This window comes from Psammomys obesus, unplaced genomic scaffold (genome assembly GCF_907164565.1).
Source record: "Psammomys obesus unplaced genomic scaffold, mPsaObe1.curated_primary_1811, whole genome shotgun sequence".
Lineage (NCBI taxonomy): Eukaryota > Metazoa > Chordata > Mammalia > Rodentia > Muridae > Psammomys > Psammomys obesus.
The window spans coordinates 46,174,480-46,197,410 of NW_026593286.1; the positions used below are offsets into that span (position 1 = coordinate 46,174,480).

General features: G+C 35.7%; 1 protein-coding gene and 1 pseudogene across 8 annotated transcripts in view; one reads left to right on the top strand and one right to left on the bottom strand.

The window, feature by feature from the left end:
- The window catches only part of Nova1 (NOVA alternative splicing regulator 1), a 134,395-nt gene that overhangs the window by 72,134 nt on the left and 39,330 nt on the right, over positions 1-22,931 (bottom strand). Inside the window, exons 2-3 of one of the 8 annotated variants that reach the window (XM_055616681.1) lie at positions 4,970-5,044; positions 1,831-1,932 (exon numbers count right to left, since the gene is read on the bottom strand). The exons of 6 other annotated variants lie outside the window; for them this stretch is intronic. The gene's annotated coding sequence lies outside the window, so the exon portion shown is untranslated. The remainder of the gene's footprint in view (positions 1-1,830; positions 1,933-4,969; positions 5,045-22,931) is intronic. One more of the 8 variants, XM_055616680.1, reaches the window with a different exon arrangement.
- On the top strand, positions 16,729-18,992 carry LOC129683626 (heterogeneous nuclear ribonucleoprotein A3-like; annotated as a pseudogene).

Below are 22,931 nucleotides of genomic sequence, written 5' to 3' on the forward strand. Positions count from 1 at the left end.
AACAGCGAATCTGCATTAAGTTCAAGGAATACAGGCATGAACTCAATGCATTTCTGCCTGAATACCCAGTCAAAACTGCACAGATTAGAGCTATATTTTAATATTGGCTTCACACAGCTAAAACTGAATCTAGTAAGTTGTCAAACTTAAATTACCACACACTAACTATAAAACTTAATATCCTGTATAATTCCACACATACTTGGTCACATGTAACAAGCACAATTGATGACCTTTGGAAAAACAAAAACAAAATAATATATGTAATATGTCTATTTCTCCCAGAGCAATGAAAAGAAACAGTGAGCTGCATGTTTTTAGAACATGCAGAAGTGATAGCAATTTGATATTTCATAAACTGATAATGGCTTCTTGCTAGTGAGAACAACTATAATGCATCTACATTATATGTTAAAAAATATTAAGTTCAGTTGACATTTATTACGTCTTAAGTCTACACAAGTAATGGTTTAAAATTTTAAATTTATATTTAAAATTTATAAATTTAAAATTAATAAATTTTGCTTTTTCTAATTCATTTGTTTAAAAAGCTATTGAGAATTATAAGCATACTTTTAAAAACTACAGTTCTAAATACCTTTTTTCTACTCCAAAATCAAAAGGGTAGAAATAGGAGGAAACCTATTGTCTTCCTATGACAGTACACCCACAACACTCAGCTATTAGCTATCACAAATAATATTCTAACTAGAAGAAACTCATATCAAAGCATAATATGAAGTGCCATTTTGAATACAGGGAACTCTACCTGTGTTCCACAAAAACAATTCAAATGGATCTCTAGAAAACTCTCTTCTTCTATGTACTTCTTTACATAAGTAAATAACCAAGCGGTTTTGAAATTAACCTTAATCATGTTTGAGGAAGACTCTATAGACACAGATGTGTGCCTCAGTATCTTCAATTTATAGTTCAGAATGGATAGCTGTAAATCAAGTGACAAGATGTGATTTACGATTTAGGAAGATAAAGGGGCCCTAATTTTTTTTACATAGAAATGTCAAAAGGCTCATGAAAAATAAATTAATTAAATAAGCAAACAGAAAATCATACCACTAAATTAAAAATTCTAAAATAAAATTCTGAAATACTGGAAAAAATTCTAAAAATTCTAAAACCATCCAGGCCGTATAATGCAAATAAAAAGTTTCAATGATTTTTATAATAAAAGGTATAAGCTTTTCAAACTACTAATATTAAAGCAAGTACTATTTTAAAATGAGTAAAATTCATTAAATAAATGGGAGATAGAGACCAAAGTATATTATATTTTAATATTTACCTGTTTCTTTTCTCCCATGCCTGGATTTAAAGCTTTTTTTTTAATTTTAATTTAAAACTTAGTGATTCTAAATTGAAGACGCCAACTAAGTTTACCACACACTGACGTTTCAAAACTGTTGGCAGAGGCGACATCATCACCAACCCGCAGCCCTCGGAGAGCAAGGTTAACAGAATGCCCCTGCTATAACCCTGAAAGCCAACCTTAACACGGCTCTACTGCCTCATGAGTGCTCTGGATACCTGACAACTTGAACACAACTTGATTCCTTTAGATTTTTGTTTGTGAACAATTTATCAAAAAAGAAATTCAGTTTCTTCTGTTTTTCATAATAAATTAATTTCCAAAGAGTGGTACATCCATCTACATGATATCCAACTTGGAACCAACCACAAATCACATTAAACATAGGGAGAGAAGCAGTAAGTTTAACCTGACCTCCTCAGATATTTCAAGTCTGTTTCCCAGCTATCTGATACTCCCCATACTGGGTTTTCCAGTCTACAGTGGGTACACAAGAAACTTACAGTCTATGTAGTACTCCTAGTCAGTGTCACTCTGCGGATGGCACAGTGGAGAAAGACCTTCTGTACAGGCCCATGTACAATCTCTTCTGCAGCTGTCAGCACCTAGGGGAAAGTGCGCTGTTAAACAGTTGCTGCGTTCCACCTCAGTAGTGGCTGCAATTCGGTGGTGGGTGAAGTGATTCCTGTACATACATACAGGGGTGAAAAGTACTATAGAAAAATGAACATATTTAAGAACAAAAGCAACTGTGTGGAAACTGCCACAGCAAAACAGAATACATCACTCAGTCACAAGGGATCTACACAGATGACTGCCATTCATTTAAAGGCTGGATGTTAAGATGACTTCAAGGAACAGAATACAGCTGTTCAATTCACAACACAATTATAAAGCAAATCTAAAACATGGTAAAAAAATAAACCCAAGCATATATTAATTTTTAACATTATTTCAACAGAAATTTATCTACAATAAGCAAATACATACAGTATCATCCTTTACCATTCAGCTAGTTCACTGGTTTTTTTGTTGTTTTAAGATGACAAATCAAGGGGGTGGGGATCCAAAACAGGTTGAAGTACCAAACTTATAGTCCAGTCATACAAATATATCCAAAGAGAAGTGAAAAAAAAAGACATTGCAAAATTGTAACTTATTTTAATTTTTTAATGAAATGACTAGTTATCAACATCTTATGACAAAGTATATTTCAAATATTTTAAAATCTTGTACACAGAATAACTGTCTTCCTCCAAAGTTAAACTGGATTAGACTTTGGAAACAGTCATTATCCTATGGCCATGTAAGCAGTGGGTTAATGACTATTTCTAGTTTATTACTACCAAAATTTATGACTGCATCTTGAATTTGCTATACTAATGCTCTTTCCATACAATTCACCTTTGACTGAATCTGAGAGATTAGAAAATTATTCTCTCAAAGATGTCCCTTCTTATTCATGCTGTTGGGGCACCCTCATTTCTTACCTCTACTACAATGTCTATGTTTAAACTTTCCTATACAGTTCACATTATTTATTTTATTTTTTACTTTACATATTTTAAATTATTTAGAATAAGGTTTCCCTTATTACTTATTTTATGTTACGTAAATGACAATATCTATTTCAAAATAAGACTAAAAGTGGCAATTAGTAGTAATTAACAGCAGGCCTAAACAAGTATGTAAAGGGAAATTACAACAATATTATTTGTGATGATATTTTATATTTCTTTCTCTTCTTTGATAGAGGCACTTACTAAACATCTTTAAACTATCTATGGAACACAGCAGCTACACTGTCTAGGTCTCAGGCTATGTTAACAAGTAGAACAAGACTTAAACTAAGAACTGATCAGATCCCTATGACAAAGCTCAGGTTACATTATTTAAGTCATACAATACTCCTGAAACTGAGGTGGTTTGTGTGAAAGTCCATCAAATCTGTCATAAAATGTGTCCTCTAAGTCAAGTATTTTAAATATAATTTGCTAATTAAGAATTTATTTACACTGGCAAATGTATTTCGAAATATACAGTCAGAGATAGCTACTTCCATTCCTTACTCAGTTTTCTTGTCTTTCTGTAGTTAAGATCCATTATGAATAAATAACATTTTGATTTAGGGTCAGCATGTGTTAAAGGAGAAACAATAGAGTTTGTGGTCTCTTCATTTACAAGACAAGGACCACAAATTGCTGGTATAGCTTTCAAATATAAGGCATAAAGAAGCCAGAAATTCTGTGAAAATATACACCAGTCCCTAAATTCTTCCACTGGAAACAGATCATAAGCTTTTGTAAAGTTCTTAATGTGTTCTCCAAAGTCACCCATGAATTTGAAGGAATTACTAATGAATAATTTAAAAAATTCAATGGAATAAGTAGATGCAATCTTTGTAGATTAAATGTGTAAGTCTAAGTAGCTGTTGCTTCTCAAGTGAAATAAAGAATATTCATTTATAGCGATGCTGTCTAACAACACAAAAGCCTGTTATGAGGCACGCATTTTCACAGTCGGCCTACTGTATCAGTGACTGGTGGCTGTTCAAGTTAGAAGAGCTTCTTTACAGGGCCCCATATTCACTTACTAGTACAGAATGCTATGCTCATTTAACCATATCTTCTAATGTTTAAAATCACAAGGCATATATTTCAACAATTATTTGAAATTAGAAAACTGACAGCGATAAGCTGAGGCTACCTACTCCATTAGGCTGCACTCTGCAGTGCCATATTACATTGCTCTGCCTCTTTTAATACACTCACTTTCAACAATGTCATCTATGCAAAATTCAGCTTTGATTGTTTATATAAAGTGATTCACTACCCTTATCACTGTCATTGTCATCACACACGAATATAAAACAAATCATTAAATTTGTAAAAATAGCAACAAGAGATTACATGTTTTGCAAAGATAATGCTATTAATGCTCTGGTTTTAAAAATTATTTTTTCAAATCTTTGGAAATGCCGTTTTCTGAAGATAAAAGATGACACAAATTCAAAAGTATACATGCTTTTAAAGAATGAGTCTTTGAACTGGCAGCAAGAGAGTACATTTTGTCCTGAAAATAAACTCAAAATGCTGCCATATTATAGAAGACATTGTGTGGTCCTTCTTAAAGAGAGATATGCTCTAACACAAGAAACTGACAGATAACTCCCACCACTTATTAGGGATACTCAGTGAGCACACAGGTTTGTTGACGGAGATGACAAAAATGTACAGTGTTTCCTAACAATTCCAATGTAAAGAAATCTTTCTAGGGACTTCTCATGATAAGAGCTACATTTTATATAGTGATATGTTACAATATGTTTACAGCAGGAAAGGAATACTTTTATGTGACAGCATGGATGATAGGGGCAGAATCCTGAAACTACACTGAAAAGCATGAGTGTAAAATACACATGCAGGAACCTGTAAGGACAACAATATGACAGGTCCAACTATGATAAGAAATTAGAGCATATTTTCCTCTAAGAAGGGCATTTAGATAAGCAGTATGTGAGACTCACTCTAACAGCATCATGGATAATGAAATTAATTAGATATACAAATAATTCAATCGAGGACATGATTATGGGAACATAGATTTTGAAAATATTAAACGGGCTTTCAAAATAAAACTTACGGGGTTTAGAATCTAGCTTAATGGCAGAGACTTGCCTAGCATGTGTAAGGCCTTGAGTTCAAATCCAGCAAAGCACTGCAAAACAAACAAACAATAAGTTATATACTACGTAAAGCCCTGGAAGAGTAAAACCTAGGGAATAAGTCAAAGCTATTTTCAGGAGTTTGAGTCTGAATAACAGGATTCGTTCATTCACTCAACAGCAAAGCACTGTTAATTCTGTTTCAGGTATCACACTGTGTACTGGCAAAGCAGTCAAGCAAAGAGTCAACTACCTTGTAAAGTATATGCTAACAAAAGAAATATCAAGCCATTAAATATAAAATGCAGCCAATACTTGGAAATAGTGTATAAACCTAAAACAAAGCCAAGTTATGGAAACAGGATGACAACCATACTCTTGACAGAGTTCTCAGAGAAGCTCAAGAAACAGTATTTCAAATTCAGTGACCAACTACCTGGCATAAAATCCCTGCAAGCAGGTTAAAGATTAAGCTTGATTAAGTGGTAGCATACATTTCATGAGACATGCCCAGCAAAAAAGGAACTTAAACTAAGAACAGCAAAATGTTGTGATGGGATAAGGTGGGACTTTTTCTGCCAAAGAGACATAGCCTTCCACAGGTTACATGAGTGACCCTTCTTCAGCAACTCTTACTGCAGAATGACTCATGTATATACCAGTCATCAGGCATGAGGGTGTTGCTCCTCTGACCCAACTGAAAGGTACAGTGATGCCAACACCCAAGTACAGTTAGCAATTGTTTCTCGGGCTCCACAAAATGCAGGGGAACTAGTTAAGTGCAAGACAGGACAGGAGACTGAAAGAACGGAAAAACAAAGATCTCGAGAAACCTTTTCCCTTTCACCTCACGTCGCCCATGTGACCAGTACAGGGATAGAAATGGAAATGAGTTAAACTATTCTCTACTCACAGAAGCAAGGAAATTGAACAACTACATGTCAACCTCCTCTGCTGCCACATTACTGGAGAGTCCACACCTAAGCAGCATTAAGCAACAGGGAGAAGATGCTATAAATATGAGGATAAAATGAAAACTAGACAGATTACACAGACTTTCTAAAAATGTTCAGAACAAAGAGCCAATAAACACTGGTGTGCTTAATCATCACCAAAGCTCACACTGAAAACAAACAAAACCATGGCCACTTTGTACTCCACTGCAATTCCTCACCTAAGCCAACACTGTTTATGAAATGGTTATCAACAAGGAACAAGCAAGTGACTCTCACTAGTCGTTTTCTTCATATATAACAGGCCAGCATTACCTTATTTATTCTTAGTAACATCTAACAATCTGGGGTATAAAAAAAATCTCTTCAAGTTTTTCTTCATGTAAATATTATGGAACTGTGGGCCAACGAGCAGCATCGGCAGTCAAGGCACTTATGGCAAAGGTGAGAAGGCACGAGTTAGAGGTACAAGAGCCAAGGGTGAAGAAAGAAACAACTGACATCCACATGGCACATGCCATGACAAACACATACCCACACAGAATAAATAAATGGAATTTTAAGAAAAAGTCTTTGTAAAATTTAGGGAAATAATTGAAAATCTGTGAACTTGTCTATCAGGAATACTAAGTGATTAAAAAAAATCACAGAAATGCAAATTTTTTGCACATTTGTAGAAAATATTTGGTTTTATAGAAACTAAAAAGTAAAAGGCTGGGGACACAGCTCAGTGTGGCAGAGCACTTGCCCAGCATGGTCATAGCCCTGGGTTCTATCCTCAGCACTATGAACAAAATAGAAAATCTAAAAATTAAAATTGTTTTAAAAATAAATTAAAAATATCAACTCAGAAGACTATAGATAAAAAATGTTCTACAATAAGAAAAATAAAGTTTAGATTTCTTGTTTCAAATGAACTCTTATATTTACACTTAAGAAGTTTAAAATAACTTTAGCAAATGTTCTGGTCTATCTCATAATTTAATAACATAATACCTTCCTCATCTTCTGAGACTTTAACATTTAAATTAATATTTGAATAAGAATTCTCAAAAACTCAGGTACCTCATTTTTAAATAAAGGTATCAGCATATTACACAACTAAATTATACATGACCTTATCCCTCTTTAAATGTCACACTTTTCAAGGATATAGGAATATTACACTGATGCTTATAACCGTTATAATAACCCCACTCATTTTTCAATCGCTTGTAATCCTAACTTTGTGTACACACATTCAAACCAAATTATATCTATCACTCCTTAGAGGTGAACAGAAATAATAGCTACTACAATAATTTATAATCATAAACTTTTAGAAGCTGTGAAATTATTTTACCATTTCCTATTACTTTATAAAAGTTAGTCATTTGGACATTAAATAATTAAGTGTTCTCAGTGTTTTTGTGTTCTACCCAGATGTAGCAGAAAGGAGCGAGCTTACTTCAGCTGTTGTTATTCATATGCGTCTATGGAAAAGACATGCTTTCGGCAAGTGCAGTTTGTCCTTGTGATTATGTAGGCTACTCAGGTAGCTGCCTGTTTTTAACCCTCAGAGTATAAATTGTCTGGTGCTCTGAATAAAGTTGGATGCTATTGTATGAGACTTAAATCTGCTTCTTTTTAGGGCCCACACTCCCAGATTTATGCCACCAACTAAAGCGGTAAACAACTACATGAAGACTTCTATAAAGTATGATGAAAGAAATCAAGATACCTAAGTGATGAATGACAAGTAATCCACATAGTTGGACAGGAAAATATATCTGTTAAGAGGCCAGCCCTCACTAAACTGCCGCGGACCGGCCCAGTCGGAGTTCCGCACCCGCGGGAAAATCAGGCTTTCGGATATCAGGTTAGACACAGGTAGGCGAAATGATAGAGACCACACCAAGTAGTATTGGTTTGGATCTACTGCACTTTACTGAAGTCAAGCCAACACTTATATAGTGATTACATAAAGAAGCATCTTGAAGTTGACATACTTCCCGGAGCATTCAGACTTTTTACCAACAATACAAAGTTTACATTTTAACTGAAAGAGTAACCTGGTAGAAGCAGTGTCTACAAAAAAATCTTGGCCTAAAAGCTTTTAATCAAAGCAAATACAAAACCTTAAACTAGTGAGTGGTGTTTACACAGTTTACTGCTACTAATTAGTGAGTGGAAGGCCAGGGGCTGTCATTGCCCTCTAAACCAAGTCGGCTAAAGATTTACAACCCCCCTAAAGTTAAGCACTGGGGAGAATTCCTCCTGTTTGTCTTGCTAAGGATTTACAATATTTTCTTAGAGATGAGATGCTTGAGCTAGCCTGTCCGTAAACTCATAGTATAATATAAAACTCTCTGACCTCCTATGTTTGCCTATCTTCTCTCTGCCTCATCATAAACACCTGTGTTTGGTAATGGTTTTGTAGTAGTTTTATTGCAGTGGGAATATCCAGAGCATTTATCCAGACAGATCCTGATTAAATATTTTCTTTAGAAAGCCCTAAAACTCTTGTCCCTTTACTACCTACAATGTTTGGTTTTTCCACAAGCAATTCCTGATGCTGAATCTGATTTATTACCTCTCCTAAAATTTTATTTTCTTTCTACTCTTATTTGCTAAAGCTTTTAGTAATCTATTAGAAATGTTTCCTTGAATAGTTTAATTGTGCTGTTCCAAGAATCATAGAGAAACAGCAAAAAAGCTCATCAATCCAATCTTGCAACCAAGTAAGTCACGGGACTCTCAGAATACGTCTTTTTGGCTTAGGTGGCCATGTTAGGGTTCTTGCCAGTGACTTCCAGGAAGCTGATTCCCGTAGGAAATGTATCTTCCGTCTGGCAACATAATTTTATGCTTACATAGCACATTTTTATGTTTACACAGACGACTCTGGAGTTTGTGTGGCACTAAACTATTCTACAGATTCAGGGTAATCCCAAACAAAATCCCAGCAAGTTAGAGATATCAATGAATTAAATGGGCAAATACAATAAGTGAGCATAAAGCTCAAATAACAGAATGAGATCAAAAGACTGATGCTTTCTCTCTTGAAGATGACTATAAAATTACAATAATCAAGTGCTGAAAAATAGGCAAATTGATCAACAAAATAAAACAAAAAAGATAAAAAACACTATAAATACAATCAACTATTTTTCACAAAATAATAAGAGTATTTCAGTAAACGTGTCTCATAAGAAATAATCCAGATATAGACCACAGATCTTTCATAAAACATTAACTCAAAATAAATCAAAGACTAAGTTGCTCATTGTTACTTATAAGATCATACAAGAAAACAAAGAAAAAAATTAGGTGATCGTGGGATTGAGAATGATTTTTTAGATACAAGGTAATTCTTACTTAGGGAAATGGACCAGCTAAACTATGTAAAGACAAATCTAATCTGGAAAACAATACAAGAATGAAAGGATTAATAATAGATAGCGAGAGAATACCTACAAAATATATTTCATTGGAGACTATGATCCAAAATATGAAAAAAGCTTGAAAAATTCAACAATTAGAAAATAACCAAAATGAAAATAGGCCAAAAAAAAAAAAAAAAAAGAAAGAAAGAAAAAGAAAAGTTGTGTGGGTTACTAGCTGGAGGATGTGTTGGAGGATGACTTCTAGGAGCTTTCAATGTGGTTAGAGACCAGTCTTCATGTCCTCATGGCATTTTCTCTACATCTCAATCTTTATATGCAAAATTTCCCTTTTGTAAGGATAATTCAGAATGGATAAGAAATACTGTTAAGAACTCATGTTTACTTGATTATATTTCTGTGAATATCTTATCTTTAAATTGGATCACCAAAGTAGGGGAAATTAAAGCTACAGGCAAATGAACGGGAAGAAAAGACTCAATCCGGATTATCTCATTATGGAACTGTAACTAGAACAACAATGGATCCCACTACACATCCATTTAAATGGCAACCCACAGCACCAGTGATATCTGACACTAGAAAAGCTATAAAAAACTTGTTCCTTGATGGTGGGAATACAAAATAATCCAGCCAGTTTGGAAAGCAGTTGAACAACTTATTATAAAGTAAAACTAGGGTTTTGGGTTTTTTTGTTTGGTGTTTTTTGTTTTTTTAATATGGTCTTATTCTATAGTTCAGGTTGTCCTGAAACTCACTATATAGCCTGGGCTAAACTCAAATTTATTGTTATTGTCCTGCCCCAGTATCCCAAGTACAAAAATTACAGGCCTGAGTGACTATGTCTGCTTTGAGTTAACATACTGTTACGATATACAATCATGCTTACTGTTAGTTATAAAACACACCTGAAAACTTATACCAAAAGTCCAGATCAGTTTTATTCATAATTGTCCCAACTTGGAAATGTTCCTTAATAAAACGTAGTCCCATACATGATTGGCATATAATGGGACCATAAGAGAAATTAACCAGTATGCCTTTAAAAGTCAGAAGGGAATCTTAATACATAGAAGCAGAAAACACCAACCTGAAACAGCAACTCATGGTGGAGTTGTGGGTATGTACTCTATACTTGTATATATAGAATATACAACAGAAAAAGGGAAGTCCTAAAACATGGACTTCAGTTAATCATATCTTTATAGACCCATCTATTACAATTGCACTACAGAGTACAAGACTTAGGGCTAAGGGAATAGCTGAAGAAGTAGGAGAAAGAGAACTATTCTGGACTTTTAACCAAAGTTTGTATATACCTCAAACTTCTATACAGGGAAAAAAAAGTAGCTCGTTCCCAATCTTCATCAGCTGCCTACAGTCTTGTTTGGCATGGAGGCCTCATGGGTTTTTCTCAGTCCACTTTGGCAGGTCTATTGTTGTCACCCTTGTTCAGCTCATATTTGGACATTCATATTGGCGAGACTTCATGGATGTGGCTTCTGACATTATAATGAGACAGTCTCACAGCAAACTCCCTGATGCTCAGTCCCTTATAACCACCCTACCCTACAACATCCACAATTTTCCTTGAACCTCTGGTGCTGGAGTGTTTTTGTAGATGCATCCACTAGGACTTGGATCACAACTCTGCATTTTGATTGGTTATGGTTTTTGGTAGTAGTCTCTGTTTCTTGACAAGAGAAGATTCCTTGATGAAGGATGGAGACTACACTTATCTGTGTGTATAAGGACATAGACTGTTGTTAGGGATTACTCTGGTTGAATAAATTAGAGGTTGTAGACTCTTCTTCCAATAAGCAGGACTTCAATGACACTGGGTAGTTTGATGGGTTTCACGCACCAGGCCTCTTGTTCAATGGGTCTCAAGCCCAATAAAAGAACTGTTGATTGCTGACAAAGTATGAGAGCCACTGCTGCTGCACCATCTGGGATAGCATGCCATGATATTTACTAACGTGGTTCACAGGCATGATCGCTGGGTACGACTGTTGGCTGCTTCTCTCCTTTGAAAGCTCGTATGATGATACCTTCTGGTATCATGAAAGCTAGTCCTCTGGAAGAGGCATTCAGGTCAGTGGCAACTCAGGGTTCTCTGGGCCTATGTCTGAAGGGCATTTTTCTTCAGCAATAGGGATTTACCTTCAACCTCTGGGAGCAAACAAAGGAAACAGCAAAAGAATGTATGTTTAAGGAGTCTCTTGAGAAACCCTGACCAACAAATCAAAAGAGAAATTCTTATGCCTGGTACTGGGATTTTTGTTAGGTGGCCTTTGGCTCTTGGAGGGAGTACCATCAGTTTGATGAGAAAAGTTCATTGAAACCATATATGCATATTTGTACAAAGATTTATATGTAATATAGGTATTTTTTATTTTTCAGTAAAATAGTTAATAGATTCCTTGTAGCTTTTTCAAACATTATTATATCTAGGAAGGAGTACATCATTTGGTTGTACAATTCCAAATGTTCAGCCCAGAAAGAATCCATACATGTAACATTATATAGCCTGAGTAGGTTGTATTGAGAAAAGTATATGTATATACATATTCATGTATATACGCATTAACAAGAAAAAAAGAGGGGCTGGAGTGAAAGAAAGTGGGAAGAACTATATAGGAGGGTTGGGAAAGAGAAACAGAAATGAAATGCACTTATAATCTCAAAAATATGGTTGTTCTAGTATAATATCAAGAGATAAAGAATAACAATGAAATAAAAATAAGAAATAGGTGTCAATGGTTATAAAAACAATTAGATAAAAAATATATGTATCAAATTAGTTTTTGGTGAAAGAAATCATAGGCGAACACTCCCATGGATTGGTTCTTAATTTCTTTTTTTAAACCATACTTCATTTAATGTATAGTAGTTTACATTTTAAGTAAGACTACAACTGATCTGATACAGTTTTCTACCTTAAAGAAGTCTTAAAATCAGTTTTAATTTGTATAAATTTATTCACAGTCTTTTGTACTTGTATTTTTAGTATTCCTATCTGATATACCATTCCTTTGCAACAACAGCTATCAAATATACAAAGATGTAAAAAGAAAGCTACATTAAAAAGTACAATGGGCACGCAAAGGAAAATCAGTTTTCTCTAATGAAGCGTCATTTTGAATCAACATGAATTTCAGGGCAGACTTCATGTCTAGCAGTTGGCCAACATGAAACAAAGTCCCTGTACTTTGGTGGGCTTTTTGTTTCATTTTTGGTTTAGCATTTTTATTAGTTTTTTGTTTGTTTAATTATTCAGTTTTACTCAATTATTAATCTATCATTTGTTTATTTTGGGAGACAGATTTTGAAGTTGAGTGGAAATAGGAACATGACCAAAATAGTGTGCATTGAAAAAAATAATAAAACTAAAGTTGAGCTGTCTAATGAGACTTAAGGACTGCACAGCAAAAGGGAGAGTCTGGCTCATACTGAAAACCTAGCTAATGAAGTCATGATTATTGGAGGAGACTCTATAAACACTACTTTACTCAACCATCATTTGTCCCTAAACCGTTACACTTTATTCCTTCAACAAGGAAACTTCTCTTTGCAACAGAGACCACTACAGAAAATCACAACCAACTAAAATGCAGAGCTATGGAGCCCAGTCTCAATGAAAACATCTACAAAATGTTCTAGCATTTAAAGCTCAGGGAACATTGCAAAAAGGGGGCAGGAAGATTGTTAGAGCCAGAGGATCAGGGACTTTGCTGTGACACTGTTTATCTTAGTAATATCAGAGGTCTCACCATAAAGTTCATTCACATGACTGCCCAAATGTGAGCTGAACAAGGACAGCACAAATGAACATGCCAAACTAGACGAAGAAAAGTCTCAACTTTATAAAGAACTACCTACAACTAAGGAAATACTGAGAATAGAAGAGATGGCCTTACTACAGAAGAGTATGCCAACTGGTTATCCAATAACAAATGGTCAGCCCTGAAAACACACATACAGGTAACATTATATGGACTGAACAGTTTATATGCAATAATAATAAGTAAAAAACAAGGGCATGAATTTGAATAACAGTAAAGAGAGACATATGGAAGGGTTTGGGGGAGGAAATGGAAGGAAGAAATGTTTGAATTGAATTATAACCTCAAAAATCAAAAAGGAAACCCAAAATGAAGTATAATAGGGGGCTAGAGAAATTCTGCAGCAGTTAAGAGCACTGGCTGCTCCTAAAGAGGCTCCAGTTTGATTGCCAACACCCACATGGCTGTTAACAAGCTTCTGTAACTTCAGTTCTCAAGCATCTGGGGCTCTCTTCTATGGGCACAGCATACGTGTGGTGCCAAGCCATTAATGGAAACAAAACCCAGAAGCAACAGTACTTTCCTATTCACTGGAAATATAGAATAAATAGTAAAGTTGCTCAATTTTGATAATTCTTCTAATTTTTAGCATTTGATGAGCCTAAACTAGAAGGTGTTAAGATTTCTTATACAATCCTATTAGAACAACTCTATTAGGACATACCTAAAGAACCATAAACAGATATCATCTATTTCCCTGGTTTCCTAAAATTAAATATAAATGTGAACTTATATACATAAATAAATCACATTCTCAATTATGTATCCATATATACACATACACACACCCACACACACTTTTGATCAATAATGAGATTTCTTTTGTTGTTTTTTTCCTTATTTGCTTACTTGTTAATTCAGTTACAATAGCAGTGGCAAGGAGTTATGCATGTTCACATAACTTTTAACTATCAGTTATTATTTACTGATGAAACTTGAAGTAACAGTTACCTAACAAATATTCCAACACTAGGCTTGAGAAGGCCTCTTTTAAGTTGTTGGTCAGTATTTCCCAAGAAAGCCCCCAAATATTACAGGCTACTGCTCTTGTCCTTAGTTAAATCTCAGAGTTAGAAAGGAAATCCTTATTACAAAAGACAATATGCCCTTCAGACACAGTGCTCAAAAGGCCCTGGATGGAAACCAACATAAATGCCTCCTCCTTGAGGGGGGGGGTACAATGTAAACTTCCAAAGGAGGGAGGCAATCAACAGTGCTTTCCAGCTATGATGCCTATACTCCACACAAATGACCAAGCATGACATAATAATCCCAAGGTGTAGTAGTGGCACATATACCTTGGCAGTAACCAACAGTTCTCTAATTGGATTTAAGATTTACTGAATAAGAGAAAAATTAATCCTGGTACTGGAAACCTAGATAACTAAAACTTCCTAGGGCTAGTGAACTGTGGATATTAAAGAACCTACAACCAAAATATTACAAAACCAGAAAACTAAGTATACTTTAAATATTTGCCCTTAACCCCAAAAACATGAATAATCTTTACCCCTTATCACAGCAACTTCTCTTTGTAACAGATGAAGACTATTATAGAAAGACACAACCAATCAAAATGCAGTGTTGTGGTGCCAGTCACAATGGATACATCACATCTATAATATAACTCCTGTACCTAAAGCCCAAGGAACATTGCTGAATCAGGGGCATAAAGAGTAAAAGCCAGAGGATCAGGGAACTTGCTGTGAGATTGTGTCTCCTAGTAAAGCTACACCCATAAAGGCTCACCAACACAACTGCCTATGATCTGAACAATGACAATAACAAAAACATACTAAAGTATGGGGGTAAGTTTATGATACTTCAACCCTACACAGTGGACTACTGGCAAGTAAGGAATCCTGATATTGAGCCTTCCCCAAGGAAGAACACACCAACTGGCTATCAAAATCTTGAGCCCTGAAATATATATACAAGTAACTTTACATAGACTGAGCAGGTTATACCAACATATTTAAGAATATATGTATATACATATAGAAATATGTATGTATTAACAATAAAAAGATCATGGACTTGAAAGAAAGCAAGGAGGCTATGTGAGGGGTGAAAAAATATATAATGTAATTATAGTATAATCTAAAAAGGAAGGTAAAGGAGATTTTTAAAAAGGATATATTTACAGGAACTACAGCAGAATCAAGAACAGAAAAACATTATTTTGAGTGTGACCAAACACTTAAAACTCTGTTGATTTTGAAATCTATTTAAATGTTATATGAGACTTGTGAACCTTTCTGTACTTTAATTGCAGTAGCTGACACAGGAGAATATTCCTGCTTCGCTGTGCTGACAGTGTACCACGTAGACTCAGAAATTACATTCACAGCAGAAGGAAAAATGCTTCTGCATTCCGTGAGGAGACATCAAGTTTCACAAAGTAGATATTACTTATGACTATTACTATTGAAAAGTCACACAATAGAGTAGAATTTTGTTAACTAGTGACATGTCAAGTAAAACTAAATTCTTTTTTTAATTCAAGTGCTTGGCTAAAACATTTTATTCAAAATTGAAGTTTTGTTTTTTCATAATATATATTATGAATAAATGTGCATCTACTCTAACTCTTTTAAACAAAGAGAAGAATCCTAACATTATCTAAAACTAATTGGTTCTCTAATTTTATTACCTAACTTATCCCTCATATGTTAGAAGACCCATTTCAGGTAAAAAATGCCAATTCCTTTTTAAAGTGGTAATTATTATTATGCAAGTTTCGTTATCAGAAAAATTATTTTGCACTCAGTAAGTTATAATTTCCTCATGTATGCCATATGTGCACACAGCAAATATTATTCACTGGTAGGGTTTCTACTAATTCACTTGAAAGTGCAGTTACTTTCCTTACTTTTAAAGATATTTTAAAGATGCTCTATTAGTTTAAAGAGAGGTATTGAAACTTGATGTTCATATAGACAAAGGAAAAATCTACAAAGAGTACAAGTTTTCTTTTCTTTTTTTTTTTTTTTTTACAAGTTTTCAAAGCAAAATCTGGAGTTAGATTAGATTTATCTACTAGTCACTAAACAGGGCACTTTGTTAAGTCCTAAATCTGTTACCCATCTGTAAAGCGAGAATAATAGTAGAACTAAATTAAAGTCTGTATTAAAGTCCTCAGAATAAGCCACAGTCACACAATAAAATAAGTACATAGGAAAGCATTCTAAAATGTTATTTGAATACACAACTAATTCCATTCAAGAAATATCAAACCAGAAGGGTCTGGTATGCATGCTTGTAATCCCAACATCCAGGAGACTGAATTTGGGTGGACTACAAGGTATAGACCAGCCTGGACCATATAATAAGCCCTATAGAGTTGGGACGATAGGGGTAGAGAGAAAAGAAATGGCTACAGAACACAGAAAACCACCATGCATCACTTGACTTAACAAAGAACAGCATGTTAATGAGAAGCTGTTACATGGTGTGCATAGAGAAATATAGTTCCTAAAAAGAGGAAAAATGACCTGATAAAAATCTGACAAATTGATATTGAACTCGAGTTGGAAGAGGCGAGTCTGGTCTCAAAATGGAGGGACATGATCCAAAGGAACCAGAACAGCCGAGGAAGCTGTTTATTGGTGGTCTGAGCTTTGAAACCATAGATGATAGCTTAAGAGAACATTTTGAGAAATGGGGCACACTAACAGACTGTGTGGTAATGAGAGCTCTCTAAACAAAACGTTCCAGGGGCTTTGGTTCTGTGACCTACTCTTGTGTGAAGAGGTGGATGCTGCAATGTGTGCCCGGCCCACAAGGTGGATGAGCGTGGTGGAACCACAGAGAGCCGTTTCTAGAGAGGATTCTGTGAACCCTGGTGCCCATTTAACGGTGAAGAAAATTTTTGTTGGTGGTATTAAAGAAGATACAGAAGAATATAATCCAAAAGACTACTTTAAAAAGTATGGCAAGATTGAAACCATAGAAGTTATGGAAGATAGGCAGAGTGGAAAAAAGAGAGGATTTGCTTTTGTAACTTTTGATGATCATGACACAGTTGATAAAATTGTTGTTCAACTTTGGCATGTAGACTTGGTCAAGAAAATTGTCCATTTCATTTAGATTTTCAAATTTTGTGGCATATAGACTTTGGAAGTAAGACCTAATTATTGTTTGGATTTCTTCAGTGTGTGTGGTTATGTCCCCCTTTTCATTTCAGATTTTGTTGATTTGGATAGTTTTTCTCTGCCTTTTAGTTAGTTTGGATAAGGGTTTGTCTATCTTGTTGATTTTCTCAAAGAACCAGCTCTTGGTTTCATTGATTCTCTGAATTGTTTTATTTGTTTCTAATTTATTGATTTCACCTCTGAATTTGATTATTTCCAGCTGTCTATTCCTCTTTGGTGTGTCTGCTTCTTTTTTTTCTAGGGCTCTTAAGTGAGCCATTAAGTTGCTTGCAAGAGGGAGGCACACGGTATATACTCATATAGACATATAATATAGGAAAAACCTACTAAAATCTGCACACCTGAAGAAACTAATCAAGAGGGAGGACTCTTGTTAAAATGCTCAATTCCTATCCAGAAAGGCAAAGAGGATGGGCATCAGAAAAAGGAGAAAAGAGGGAACAAGTCAGGAGCCTGACACAGAGGACCTCTGAAAAGCTCTGCCCTGCAGGCTATCAATGTAGATACTGAGACTTATGGGCAACCTTTGGGCAGAGTGCAGGGAATCTTAGGAAAGAAGTTGGAAACAGTAAGATCTGGAGAGGACAGGAACGCCACGAGGAGAGCAACAGAACCAAAAAATCTGAGCACAGGGGTCTTTCCTGAGACTGCTATTCCAACCAAGGACTATGCATGGAGATAACCTAAGACCCCTGCACAGATGTAGCCCATGGCAGCTCAGTATTCAAGTGGGTTCCATTGTGATAGGAACAGGGACTGTCTCTGACATGAACTGAATGGCGTGCCCTTTAATTACCTCCCTTTGAGGGGGAAGCAGCATTACCAGGCCACAGAAGAGGACAAGGCACCCACACTCCTGATGAGACCTAATTGACTAGGATCAGAAGGAAGGAAAAGGGGTCCTCCCCTATCAGTGGACTTGGGGAGGGGCATGCATGCAGAAGGTGGAGGAAGGGAGGGATTGGGACGAGGGGAGGGAACCACGGGGGAGGGGGATACAAAGTGAGTAAAGTGTAATTAATAAAGAAAAATTAAAAAAAATTGTTGTTCAAAATTACCACACTATAAATGGGCATAATTGTGAAGTGAAAAAGGCCCTTTCTAAATAAGAGATGCATTCTGCTGGATCACAGAGAGGTCATAGAGGTGGATCTGGCTACTTCATGGGTAGTGGTGGAAACTTTGGAGGTGGTGGCGGAAACTTTGGTCGTGGTGAAACTTTGGTGGAAGAGAAGGCTATGGTGGTGGAAGTGGCGGCAGTAGAGGTAGTTATGGAAGTGGTGATGGTGGATATAATGGATTTGGAGGTGATGGTGGCAACTATGGTGGTGGCCCTGGTTACAGTAGTAGAGGAGGCTATGGTGGTGCAGGACCAGGATTTGGAAACCAAGGTGGTGGATATGGTGGAGGAGGAGGAGGATGTGATGGTTACAATAAAGGAGGAAATTTTGGTGGAGGTAACTATGGTGGTGGTGGGAACTATAATGCCTTTGGAAATTATAGTGGGTAACAGCAATCAAATTATGGACCTGTGAAGGAAGGCAGTTTTGGTGGAAGAAGCTCAGGCAGTCCCTATAGTGGTGGCTATGGATCTGGTGGTGGAAGTGATGGATATGGTAGCAGAAGGTTTAAAAAAAAAAACAGCAGAATAGGCTACAGTTCTTAGCAGGAGATAGAGTGAGGAATTGTCAGGAAAGCTGCAGGTTATGTTGAGACAGTCGTCCCAAATACATTAGAGGAATTATAAAAATCTTCTAGAGGAGGAACGATGATCCATAGTCAGAAAAGTCACTGCAGCTTAAACAGAAAACCCTTCTTGTTCAGGACTGTCATAGCCACAGTTTGCAAAAAGTACAGCTATTGATTAATGCAATGAGTGTCAATTAGATGTACATTCCTGAGGTCTTTTATCTGTTGTAGCTTTATCCCTTATCTACTAAAACAAACAAACAAACAAACAAACAAACAAACAAACAAACATCTCAATTATCCAGCACAAGTAGAAACCACTTAAGAAAATCTGACAAGTAAGGTGAATCCTACACCATCAAGGGAAAATGCATTTTTAAATCAATAATCAAATGTTATTTTCAATTATCCATACTTACTAATTTATTGGGTATCATCTTTGTCTTGCCTGGATTGTTATTATCATGGACCCTGGACTTTCTGGATATACTAGATTTTTCTATTAAGTATCCCAGGTCTACTCCCTTCCTTTTCCTGCTTATCCCTGTTCTTCCCCTTCCTCGTTTTCTCCTTCCCCTGCTTTCTTACCTTATTTACATCTGTAACTATTTCTACTTGCATAGAAAGTTAACAGTTGCCTCTAATATATCTAGAAACATTAGTGTTTCTTTTGTTTGTTTATTTTGTTTTGTTTTGTTTTGTTTTCCCTGTGCAGGAGGTGAGAAGCTGAACAAGCATACAAAACTGACAAGCACACAAAACTGGAAATCAGTTCTGGCCCTATTCCTCATTCTAGCAAGGACAGGAGAAGCATCTTCCACTGCTTTAGAATATGCTGACTGCTTTATGCACACAATTCATTTCAGCTCACACATTTTATAAAGCAGGTATAATCAAAAAATACTTCACAAATAAGCAAAACAAGTGTCAGAGAAGCTAAGTTTGTAAGAACAAAGAACAGAATCCTCAGTTTTACTAATAACATTAATTAATGAAACTAATTATAAGTTTTAAAAATGTGAAAGAAAAAATAAAATAAAATAGCAAATATATCGTGTTTACTATGAACTCTGTTCTAAATACTTTGAAAATGAACTTCACTTCTGGTAACTCATATTTTATAGGAGAGAAAATGGAACAGAGAGGCAAAGTGAGATGATGAGTAAGCAGTGTAGGAGATCACCACCAGATAAGTTTTAGAGATCCTAGACCTGGTGCTGATAGCTTTAGAAATGATCTGAACATGCCATGACACTAGGAAACATCTCAGGATCTACAGAGTCTTAAGAATGTAACCAAAAAATGTTATTAGCACATTACCGATATGTGAAATGTATTCATAATTAGAAGAATGCTACATATCAAAAAGATTTTGTTGAAAATTTTTAAAATATCAGAAGCTATAATTTTTCCCCAAGCAGAAGATAAATGTAAACTAAAATTCCTACATATTGTTTTATTTTGAAAGTTTCCATTCTTCACCTAAAAATATAATAATAAGATACTGGTTATTCTGGAATCTATAGTTTTGTTTTTAAATGTTCCAGACTACACACAGTCATGATGCAAAAACAGAAGTTCTAGAAATAAACAGCTGATTAAGTTTTAAGATGTATGCCTTTCACATTTGCTCAACCATGTTTGTAGCAGCTTTATTTGTAATAGCCAGAAGCTGGAAACAACCCAGATGCCCCTCAACTGAAGAATGGATGCAGAAACTGTGGTACATCTATACAATGGAGTATTACTCAGCAATGAAAAATAAGGAAATCGTGAAATTTGGAGGTAAATGGTGGGACCTGGAAAGGATCATCCTGAGTGAGTTGTCCCAGAAGCAAAAATACACGCATGGTATATACTCACTCATATAAACATACAACATAGAATAAACCTACTAAAATCTGTATACCTAAACAAACTAAGCAAAAGAGAGGACCCTAACTAAAATGTTCAATCCCCATCCTGAAAGGCAAAGAGGATGGACATCAGAAGAAAAAGAAAATAGGAAACAACCTCGGAACCTGCTACAGAGGGCCTCTGAAACCCTTAAGAAGAAAACATGAAACAACCTAGGAACCTGCCACAGAGGGCCTCTGAAAGCTTCTGCAGTATAGACTGTCAAAACAGATGCTGAGCCTGATAGCCAACTGATGGGCAGAGTGAATGGAATTCTATGTAAGAAGTGGGAAATAGTAAGAGCTGGAGGGAACGGGAACTCCACAAGGAGAGCAACAGAACAAGATAATTTGAACACAGGGAACTTCCCAGACAATCATACTCCAACCAAGGACTATTTATGGAGATGACCTGGAACCCCTGCACAGGTGTAGCCCATGGCAGTTCAGTGTCCAAGTGGGTTACATAGTAATGGGAAGAGGGACTGCCTCTGGCATAATCTGATTGGCCTGCTCGTTGATCACTTCCCCCTGAGGGGGGAGCAGCCTTTCCAGGTCACAGTAGAGGACAATGCAGCCACTTTTGATGAGAACTGATAGACTAAGATCAGAAAGAAGAGGAGAACCTCCACTAGAACCTTAGGGAGTGGCATGCATGCAGAAAGGGGAGGGAGAGTGGGATAGGGAGGGGAGGAGGGAGGGGCTTATGGGGACATACAAAATTAATAAAGTGTAATTAATAAAAAAAAAAAAAGAAAAAAGAAAGATGTATGCCTTTCTAGGCAGAGTGACAAAAACTCAGCCCCTCCAAGCGTGTGAATCACCCTTTTGTCCTACATATCCACCCTGTGCAGTGTCTACCTGCTGGTCATGCAGCAGCCGTCTCTTTTCAGGCTGTCCAGTATTTCAACTCAAGAAAGTTCACTATAAAGTAGGCCTACATTACAATATATGTGTTCTTCACTTTACCTTATCACAGGGCACCTTATCCTACCCTTGGCACAACATGTGTGAACACAGTAGAATGAAGTACATGAAAGACCATTTTCATATATATTGTGTTATATATTATAATTATTCTGTTTCATTAGTTATTTTGGTGATATGCTATGCCTAGCTTATAAATTAAACATAAATATGTTTGTATAGTGAAAAGCATATTACATGTAACATGTATGTTCTATTTATATATAATATGCATATAAATATAGAAATACATAAATATCCTATAAATATATATTTAAAATACATAATAGTTTGTTATACTGCACAGAACTTAACAAACCAATTAATATCTTGTGTTGGTAAGAGGAAACTACTGTATCACTATTTTAACTGGTTACTTAGAAAATCAATTAACTATAAACAGTATTATATAAAGGAACAATTGAATATTGCACTTTAAAAGTTTTATAATTTCAAAAGCTATACATATATCCATCTGGTAACATTACCAGAGTCCATTGTGTCAACAGCACATTTGTTTCATATATTTTCTTTCTCAGTGTCTATATAAGTATATTTTACCAGCAATGTCCTCTGGTTTCAATGCTTCTACCAAAACTTACTTTGAAACTTAATCAGCAGCGTGAGGAACAAGGTATGAAATAAAAAACGACCTTAAGAGGTGATTAATCCAGGACTCCAGTCTCACCCATGTGCAAATGGATTTCATAGACTAACTGGTGATTCTGAGAAGGGTCTCTGTGCTTTGCCCTACCTTCTCATGTCCTGTATCATTTTAGTACTCTGAAAATCCACACCAGAGGAAAGCTCTTTGGACATGAGGATTCTTGACTTTTGATATGCCAGCCTCCACAATTGTTAATAAATTTGTTTATATAATTTTGCAGTCTGTGGCACTGAATTACAACTAACAAAGCTAAACTAATTTTCTCAGTACATGGTACTTAAAAAACTACGAAAATATAGTAAGTACCAGTTACACTACAGTCAGTGGGCGAGGTACAGCTGAGCTTGCTCTCTGTGTGGGTACTAACTTCATGGGGTAGGCACTTTAT